General features: G+C 38.1%; 1 protein-coding gene across 1 annotated transcript in view; it reads left to right on the top strand.

The window, feature by feature from the left end:
• Nucleotides 1-265: 265 nt before the first annotated feature.
• Nucleotides 266-9294, top strand: part of HTR4 (5-hydroxytryptamine receptor 4) — a 394727-nt gene continuing 385698 nt past the window's right edge. Inside the window, exon 1 of the mRNA XM_075209600.1 lies at nt 266-581. The gene's annotated coding sequence lies outside the window, so the exon portion shown is untranslated. The remainder of the gene's footprint in view (nt 582-9294) is intronic.

The following is a 9294-nucleotide window of genomic DNA, read 5'->3' as shown; positions in this document are numbered from 1 at the left end:
ACAGATACACAGGCACACGACATTTAGCCTTGGACACAAATAATAAAATTAGATTTGTAATTCTTTTTTAATTAGTGAAAAGGACCATTAGAATAGAATGATGCCCTAGACCTGTATACTACTAATGTACTGTCTGCACAGAGCGGCTAAGCTGGAGGTACAGCAGCAATCACGCACTGCTCGGGTCTGATTGGCCGACGCTCTGAATGAATGTGTATACAAGGCAGTGCTCACCAGCGCAGGGAGAAGCAGAGTGTTTAGAAAGTGCTTCAGTGAGCAAAGCAGCGTCTGCAGTTCCCAGGTACTATAGCTCCACTTGCTTTACAGCCAGTCAGAGCAGCTGAAACTTCTTGGACAGAGGAAAACCACACCAAGGTGTAATATGGACAGTGTCTTCCAAGAGTGATGGAATTACGTGGAATAATATAAAATACACAGAGAAGAAGCAGTGTTATTCTTTTTGGGTCCATAGAACATCATTGCACTCGTGTTTCTTATACTGGATCCATCGAAGAATGAGGACTGTGTTCAGCAAGTGGTAACATGTATTTGGGACTCCTGTCTGCACACTCACTACAATGGTAAGGATGCTCTTCTGCTTGTTATTATTGCTGAGCTTTAGCCATGATTTTGTTTAGCACCTGTCTGTCAGAATTGCAGCATCTTATGTCTCGTATTGAAATCAAGTATTTTAGCACTCTGAAAGCGATTGCTGCATTGGTTTCAGTTTACGTTTACAAACAGTGGATTTCCCAGGTCTCTAAGAATACAGAAAGTGGAAAAATAGTATTGCCATTATCATAAAAAAAAAAAGTGAACTACAGTATTTCTCCCAGTGCTGTTGATTGTGGCACTACACACTTTCTAAGTACTGAACCTTTGTGTCACTTAAGACAATTATAGGTGCCGTTTCCTTTTGCAAAGGCATGACGTGCATAAAGTTGTGCCACCATGTCAGCATTCCAAGAAAATGACTTCAAATTTAAGAATCATTGCATCTCTGACTGCAGTGCGATTTTCATCATTACACCAGGCTGGAAAGGCATCTGCTCTGGGAGACTATAGAGCCAAGACCGCTGGTTCAGTATCAGAAGCAGTGCAATCTATGGAGAAAGTCAAGTTTCCAGACTGTGAGCTTCGTAGGTTAAACAATTTTGATTGCATTTACAGCTAACTATATAGATATTCATAAAGAGACTTTAATAGCTCCACATGTGGCTGCATTTACTAATGGCAAAAGCAGGCACTCCTTTGCTACATTGGGTATTGAGTATTGTTTTAGTAATGCTGGAATTTGCAGCACTGTATACATAATTATTTTCAAAGCTTAATAAATATTGGAGTATTATTACTGTGGTCAATATTTAGTGGCTTCTGTTAAAAAAACAAAATCACCATTTATTGGATATTATTACAATTTATAACATTGTGATTATACTTATTTTTATGACATACCAATAACAATACATGATTATTATTATTATTATTATTATTATTATTATTATTATTTATTTTATTATTATTATTACTACTACTACTACTACTACTACTACTACTACTACTACAATATTACAACTAATAATAATTAAATTCAATACATTAGCAGCAAACAAGCCCCAACATGAGCTAAAGAGTGACAGAATACTAAATATGGATTTGGCTTGACTTGTTCTTTGTGAGACTATATTATTTCAGCAGTTAATTATTTTAATGAATTGATTATATATAAAGTTAAACACAAAACTACACTTCAAATTGTTATTGATCTTTTACATCTGAGATTAATGTAAACATTATAGTGGTGAGGTAGAACTGGATTATCATCCTCTTTTACTAGTTGGTCTTTAGTGATAATCTGTTTCATACAAGATCTTATGACTTTATTATAGATATAGATAACCCTTTACTCTCCAGCTAAAGTTGGATTATATCACCCAATAATCTCATGGTGATGGTTTCCAATCCTTGCTCTGGTTTAATTGGTTAGAATTATTGAGATACAAACGAGAGTCTACTGGATTAGATCATAAAAACTATTATTGTTTTCATTAATTCAACTGATTTTAAACTTAATATATCATTCAAGATGATCATCATTTTTATAATTGAAATAATCAAGATGGTGATATAAAGTGATGTATTGTTGATTATAAAAAGTTGAAAGTGTAGGAAAAAAGTTTGTGGAGTCTAAACCCCCCAAAATTGTGTGTGGGTCTGTGTGGTAGGGAATATAGATTTTGAGCTCCACTGGGGCAGGTGCTTATGTGAATTATTAAATATTTTCTGTATAGCGCTGCACAATATGTGCTATAAAAAACATATAATAAATAAATAAAGACTCAATTAGGATAAATTAAGGAATAACAGGTGACCTGTATTATTATTCACTTTATATTTTCCCACATTGAACACTAAGCTCAATAACATAATTTTCATTAAGCAATCTACCTGTACTTTCATTCCTCCTTTCATTGGCACTTGTTTACTTTCACAATATTATAAAGTAAACTTCCTGTTTTGTAAACCTTTGAAATACTTCACTGTCTAGTACTGTACAGTTATATTGTTTTACAGCCATCTGTCATCATTATATTATATTTATATTTGGCTGTAACTTTGATGTGTATGTGAAGCGACTAGTTAATTTTCCCCCTAGTTACAGAAACTGGCATCCCTTGTTCTGCTTCTATGAATAATTGTAATGGTGTAATTTGAAATAGGCATACTGTAGACCTTGGAAAAAAGCATTGGAAGATAGTTTATACTGTGCCTTAGGATTTACTACGTGTTATCTATGGGATTAAAAATAAATAAATTACATGTGTTCATTTTTACACCTTAAAACTATTTTTATGCATCTACTGATTTTCTTATTACTCTTTATGTTTAATTTTTTATTATTATTATTATTATTATTATTTTATACATTTTAACTTTTAAAATGTCATCTTGCGTCAGCTGAGGGATAGTATCAGTAGCAGCACACGTGAAGTTCTATCTATACATATACAGTACTGGGGGTCTTCTTCTTTACATACTGTTATATACAAGTTTTAACCAGCCACAGTCATGCTTCAGTATATAACAGTACAGAACTCACATACGCAGGTAGATGCTCTGATTAAGCCGCTCTACAGAAAACTTGCGGAAGTATTAAAGGGGAAAACTACACATTTTTGTTTCCATATTCATATTTCCCACTTAGAAACAAGCTGAGTTCTAACTTCATATTAACAGTTCTAATCTGCATTCACACTGAAAAACAAGCATATTTTCAAACAATAGTTGCCACCTTGTCCATAAATAAAGTTTTACAAAGTGTGCTTCAGCAACAAGCTGCTATTTTCTATGTATATTTGCTGAGAGTCATTAATCTTTGGCTTACTTAAACATTGCTATTCTTGTGAATGAAGATCAGTGCTTTTGCAAGCCAGCAATAATTATAACACTACTGGCCGAAGGGGCGCACGGAGGATTGTCGGGGGGGGGGGGGGGTTTCTCCCCGCCGACCCAAAAAATGCGCAGCAGCTCCATTTCGCCATCGCTGTCCTATACAGCAGCCACGGCGCTGTCTAAAAAGTGTCTGCGGCGGTGCGCCGCAGACGCTTCTTTGACAGCGCCGCGGCTGCTGTATAGGACAGTAGCCACTTAGTTAGTGCAGGGGGGGGTTTCTGGAGACTCAGAAACCCCCCCTGCGTGCGCCACTGGGCCGGGGAAGGAAAACACACTGCCTGTAGCTATAATATAGTTTATTTATCTAAATGTTGAGAGATGGACAAGCGTAGGTGGATTTAATTAATTCTATTCAAGTATGCTAATTTAAAGCATCAAAGTAAATATGAATACCCAATTAATAATAAACAGATAATAATAAAAAGATCACTCTATTATCTCTTTAGGTAAATAAAGTCCTGACAGGTTCTCTTTAAGATGTTTCTAACCAGCCTGCTTCTAACAACTGACATGTATCAGTTCAGTTGGGGAGATTCCACAGCTGTCACTTTCCCTTTCTTCCCCATTTACTACACCAGAATATGGCAGGCAGGTATTTTTTACTTTGTTGGAACAGTGCTGTAACGCTTTCAAAAATGGGTGGTCTCTTTTCTGTACCCCATATACTTTTGCAAAATCTGAATAAAAATATTGATGCAAAAAAAAAAATGGGTGGTCTCATGTCAACAACCCCTCCTATTTATAACATTCCCATATAGCAAATAGTAATATTTTTTGTTGCCTTAAGTCAAGAGCCACCTCATGGCACTGGAGGACTCAAGCTGTCCATATCTCTTCAATAGTGCTCTACTCAAGAGCTCCATAGAGTTGTAGTGAAGCACTATGGACAGGTTGTAATACTTTCGTCATGGCATGATCCTGCATTCTACTTCAGGTAGTCTGTTCTTGTTGTATGTCTTCCAAATGGAAGTAGTCAGTGAACAAATTAACCCTTTGTGCTGTGTTGGACAACTCATTTAATCCTTAGTGCTCCAGAGAAAAATATAAGTTTAAGGACCTCATTTAAAGTCAGATGCAAAGTCCGTTTTAGGCGCATCCAACAAAAAAACGCTACCACGCATGTGCAGAAAGCACCAAATCCGCCTGCATCTTGGACGCAATTAACACTTTCGACAGCTTGCGACTCACTGCGAGAGAATGGGAGGAACGCGGAATTGTGAAGGCGTCACCATGTAAATAAATCCTAGTCGCAGTGAGGCGCAGATGCAACACACGTCACTACAGGGCTAAAGCTGTGCGGCAGGAATTAGGTGGCGCAAGCTTTAACTAGCTGCAGGAACTGCTCGCAGCTCGATAGGGTATTAAATGTGGGACGCAACTGGGGTTGCTTGCCACTCGTAATACCCTACCAAGCTGCGGCACACTCCCACTTCTACACTTCTTAAACTGACTTTGCGTCGGACTCTAAATGAGGTCCTAAATGTTCTTTATGCTTCCAGAAGAACCTGCTGCATATTTTACATATACAACAAGTTTATTCAGGTAGATGAAGACAACATTAAATAAGGATTTTGATTATGTTTGTGCTGTCATTGGACTCCGGCATGTTTCGCAGACTCACTTTCATTCACAAGGATTGGATTTTGTTGAGAGCCTCTTCTAATCAGTTCCAATCATACAGGATTGTGTTTGTTGATTACTATAGTTCTTCATCAACGTAGTGAAACTTACGGGAAGGTTATGGGGAAAGTAAAGGCACATGATGGCAGGAGAGGTATATTCCAGCCCTTATTTTGTTTGGAGGTCTCTTTAAATTTCAGTCCTTCACTTCTTACTAAACTTCGCCGATTGCAAACCATTCTCCTTTTCCTAAAATTAAGAATTAAGCTGACACATGGTTCTGAATTAAATACACATGGATTATTTGTTGCTGAAGGAAAAATGTATTCTGTGGAGGAGCAAGAATAGCAATTTATGTGCATACTTATATATTTGCTTTATATACAATACATTTCTACAGAGTAGGCAAGTATACCTATATCAAAGGTTATTGTATTGTAATGCTTACAGCCAGGGCCGCCGAGAGGGGGGGGGAGCGGGTACAGTTTACCCGGGCCCGGCCATGCCAGGGGGCCCGGGCCGGGCCCTCGCTGCTAATTAAATTTATTTATTTTTTTATTTTATTTTTCTCTCTTGCGCTTTTTTTTTTTTTTAACTTTTTTTATTTTTTTCCCCGCGGGGGGGGGGGGGGGGGGGGGGGGGGTTTTCTTGGGTTTCTTGGGAGCTGTAAGAAGAAATTAATTAAAAAAAAAAAAAATACTCACGTGATCGCGCGGCGCCGTGTCCCTCCTCTCCTCCATTCACACTGACTGCCGGGCGTGACGTCATCAAGTCACGCCTGTCAGTCAGTGAGGAGCGCCGCAGCCAGCAGGAAGAAAGAAGACAGAAGAGGAGACAGAAGAGCAGAAAAGAAAAGAAAGAAGTTGACAAAAGGTAAGTAAAGAAACGGAGAGGCAAGGGGAGGAAAACAGGGAGGGACAGTACTATAAAGAAAGGGGACAGAGAAACAGAGGAGGAAAAAAAGGAGAGAGCCACAGAGTAATAAAAAAAAAGTGGGAGAGAGGAACAGAGGAGGAAAAAAAGGAGAGAGCCACAGAGGAATAAAAAAAAATTGGGGAGAGAGGAACAGAGAAGGGAAAAAAAGTGGGAGAGAGGAACAGAGGAGGAAAAAACAGTGGGAGAGAGGAACAGAGGAGGAAAAAAAAGTGGGAGAGAGGAACAGAGGAGGAAAAAAAGTGGGAGAGAGGAACAGAGGAATAAAAAAAGTGGGAGAGAGGCACAAAGTAAAAAAGAAGGGGGAAAAGCAGCATGGAGGTCGCAGTGTGAGCATAAGGGGGTACAGTGTAGTTGTGATGAAGGGGCACAGTAATGTGTGTGATGGCACAGGGGGCTTGTTGCAATGTAGTGTGTGTGAGGTAGGTGGCGGCTAATTAATGGGCGCTATTTTGTTTGTAGGGTGATGGTGAGGCAATTTAATAGTAGGGACTATTAATTTAAGATGGGGTGGTTTGGGGGCTATTGAATCTTGGGATGAGTTTAGGGAGAATGAGGTCTATTTATTAAATGTGACTATGAATTATTTAATAGCAGTGATGGTTGCGGGAAATAGGTATTGCTGGGGCTGTTTGCAGGAAGTGAAATAGGTTTATTTATTAAATGTGAATACTATTATTTTAATGTTGGGGCTGGAGGAAGGCCTAATTATTAATCGTGAGTGCTATTGATTTAAGGCCGGGGCTGGCTGTAATTTTCTAAATGTAGCCATTTTTTTTTCAAAATAGGTCCTTCAACATTCCTGGATCCGGACAAGCCACAACTAAAGAAACCAGCAGCCACAGGTGGAGAAAGTGAGAAGAACAGGTAGGAGAGAGCAGCACAGTGTGTGAAATGTTGTGATTCTAGTAGGGACAATACCAATTTTTGGTGAATGTTGTGCCCAATGTAAGGTGTAGGCCAAGACTGAACTGTTTGTGTACACACTGCATTGTTTGTATACTACACTGTGGTGGTAGATGTCCTGAAAGTCAGGAGTGCTTGAACATATGTGACGCTCCGGCGAATTGAGAGCCTAGTGGTTTTTATGTTAGCCACGCCCCAATGGCACGTTTGCCACGCCCCAAATGCATGACCACACCTCCCAAAATTTTTGCACCGCCGTTTGGCTAGCCACGCCCCTGAATGTATGACCATACACCTAAATTGTTTTGCGCCGCCGTAAGGCGGCGCAAAAAAATTTTGGGGCTTACTTGAATATGAGGGGGGCCCCATGAATTTGTTGTACCCGGGCCCTGAATTCTTCTTGGCAGCCCTGCTTACAGCCTGCAGAGAAGCAGTCATTTCCATGACAGACTTGTGTAGTTGCTCATTGAGCCATCAGTATTGAGGAAGTTATGTAGACTGTACTGTATATCATCAAAACTTTCTTCAGTGTTACTAATACGCATCGGTGCATAGTCAACTAAATGGAGATGAAATTGAGAGAAAAATTAAATCTTGTATAAATAAATTATGTCTATATTTAAAATATTTTGGTTTATTCCACTCCCCTCCACTGTGAGGGGCTCAAGACTTAATGATCCCCGTATAAATGTTTCCAATAACCCTCCTCCAGCTAACACAAAGGTTTGTTCAAGAATCCCTGCAGTCCAAGTAAACCATATCTTTACTGCTGTGTCTTTAGTCTGCTCCATGGCTCCCAACAGCCAAATTTGACGTGACATTAAAAATAAACTGTAGTCTGTGAACCTTGGAGCTTCATAGGACATTATAGAGTGATCTTCATGTGAATTTTGAGATGGCAGGTATGCATTTTATTGCAAACATTGAATATGTCTGTGGATTCTTTCACCTATGTGAGGCTTATGCACAGAAAAAAACAGTCTATGGTAACATATGATTTACGAGATTATTGAGTTTACTATATACTATCACCATTCACTAATGTTTAAGGAATGGTGTGTTCATATACTGTACACTAGACTTCTGTTTTTACTCTTGATTTAGCCAACTGACAATTCCTCTTCCATAGGACGCTGTATTTTTTTGCGTTAAATTGTTCCATTTTCATTTAATAAAAATGTATTTCTATATTATGCTCACAATTTATTACAGAACTGCTTGTAATAATAATTACATTTACTTAAATGCCATTATCATTTGTCATTGTCAACAGCTTTGTTCTAATGCCAGTAGGAGCCTGTGAAAAGAAAGAGGAGACTATAGATTCAGCAGATGGCATGTTAGTTTATATAGGAACGCAACGCAAAGTAATGTTTTTAAAAAATCATAACCTTGGTTGATAATAAGCTGAACAGCAAAGGATTATTACTGACTTTTAGGTTGTCTTCTGGTGGATAAACAAGCATAAAGTTGTTTCTAACCTATCTTCTTATGTGCTGAAAATTTCAGCTAATGTATCAGGTCTCACTCAGTGACACTTTCACTACAATAAAATTTGGCAGGCAGTTAGCACTACTGTTAGTTTTGTACATTGTTGCAACAATGTTCTCAGTTCTCCTGAAGATGTCATAACCAGTGACATTAATTACATGCATTTTACTAGTACTGTTAATACTAGTAAAATTTATGTACATGTTTAGCATATTAAAAGCCATTGTGTTTTGTGCACCATAACCACTACTGTTGTTACTAAAGTTTGCTAGTGATCCAGTTTTGGGAGCACCTCTTATTCTGTGCACATGCCTTTACCAAGGGTAAACGTTGTGTAGAATCCTATAGTGAGTCCAAGTAAGCTCCAAACGTTAATAAAAATGCTAATAACTTCGGCATGTCAAATATGTGTTTTCATTTTTTTAATGCTTAGTAGCATTAAAAAAACCTAACACACTGCCAGTGTGTTCCTGGTTTAGTGCTGTAGAGAAACTAATAAGTTTCTTTTCAAACATAAGGCTGAGCATAAACTTAAATATGTTTGCAAACCATATAACAGTTAATTGGATAAAAAATTAGCCCTTGCCACTATAACATTAGGGAGAATGAAAGTTAATTAGAAAAATTGCAGTTAACAAGGCAAACTCATATTTTGTCAGCTGCGCCAGAAATGCCAGTTGTTCCATGAGTTTTTAAGTGGTATAAAAATGCAACATATACTGATTCTGTAACAGCTTGGTCAAATTACACTTTAGCTATTTAGAATACATAGCTATTCCCATTAAACACAGCGGATAGGAAATAATTACCTATCCTTGATTTTTATATATCAGTTATTCAACATGAGAAGTTGACATTATCAATATAAGAGAAGGATGGGAGACCAGTTAC

The sequence above is a fragment of the Mixophyes fleayi genome, chromosome 4, assembly GCF_038048845.1.
Source record: "Mixophyes fleayi isolate aMixFle1 chromosome 4, aMixFle1.hap1, whole genome shotgun sequence".
In the NCBI taxonomy this organism is placed as follows: domain Eukaryota; kingdom Metazoa; phylum Chordata; class Amphibia; order Anura; family Limnodynastidae; genus Mixophyes; species Mixophyes fleayi.
This window is presented reverse-complemented; position numbering and strand designations above follow the sequence as displayed.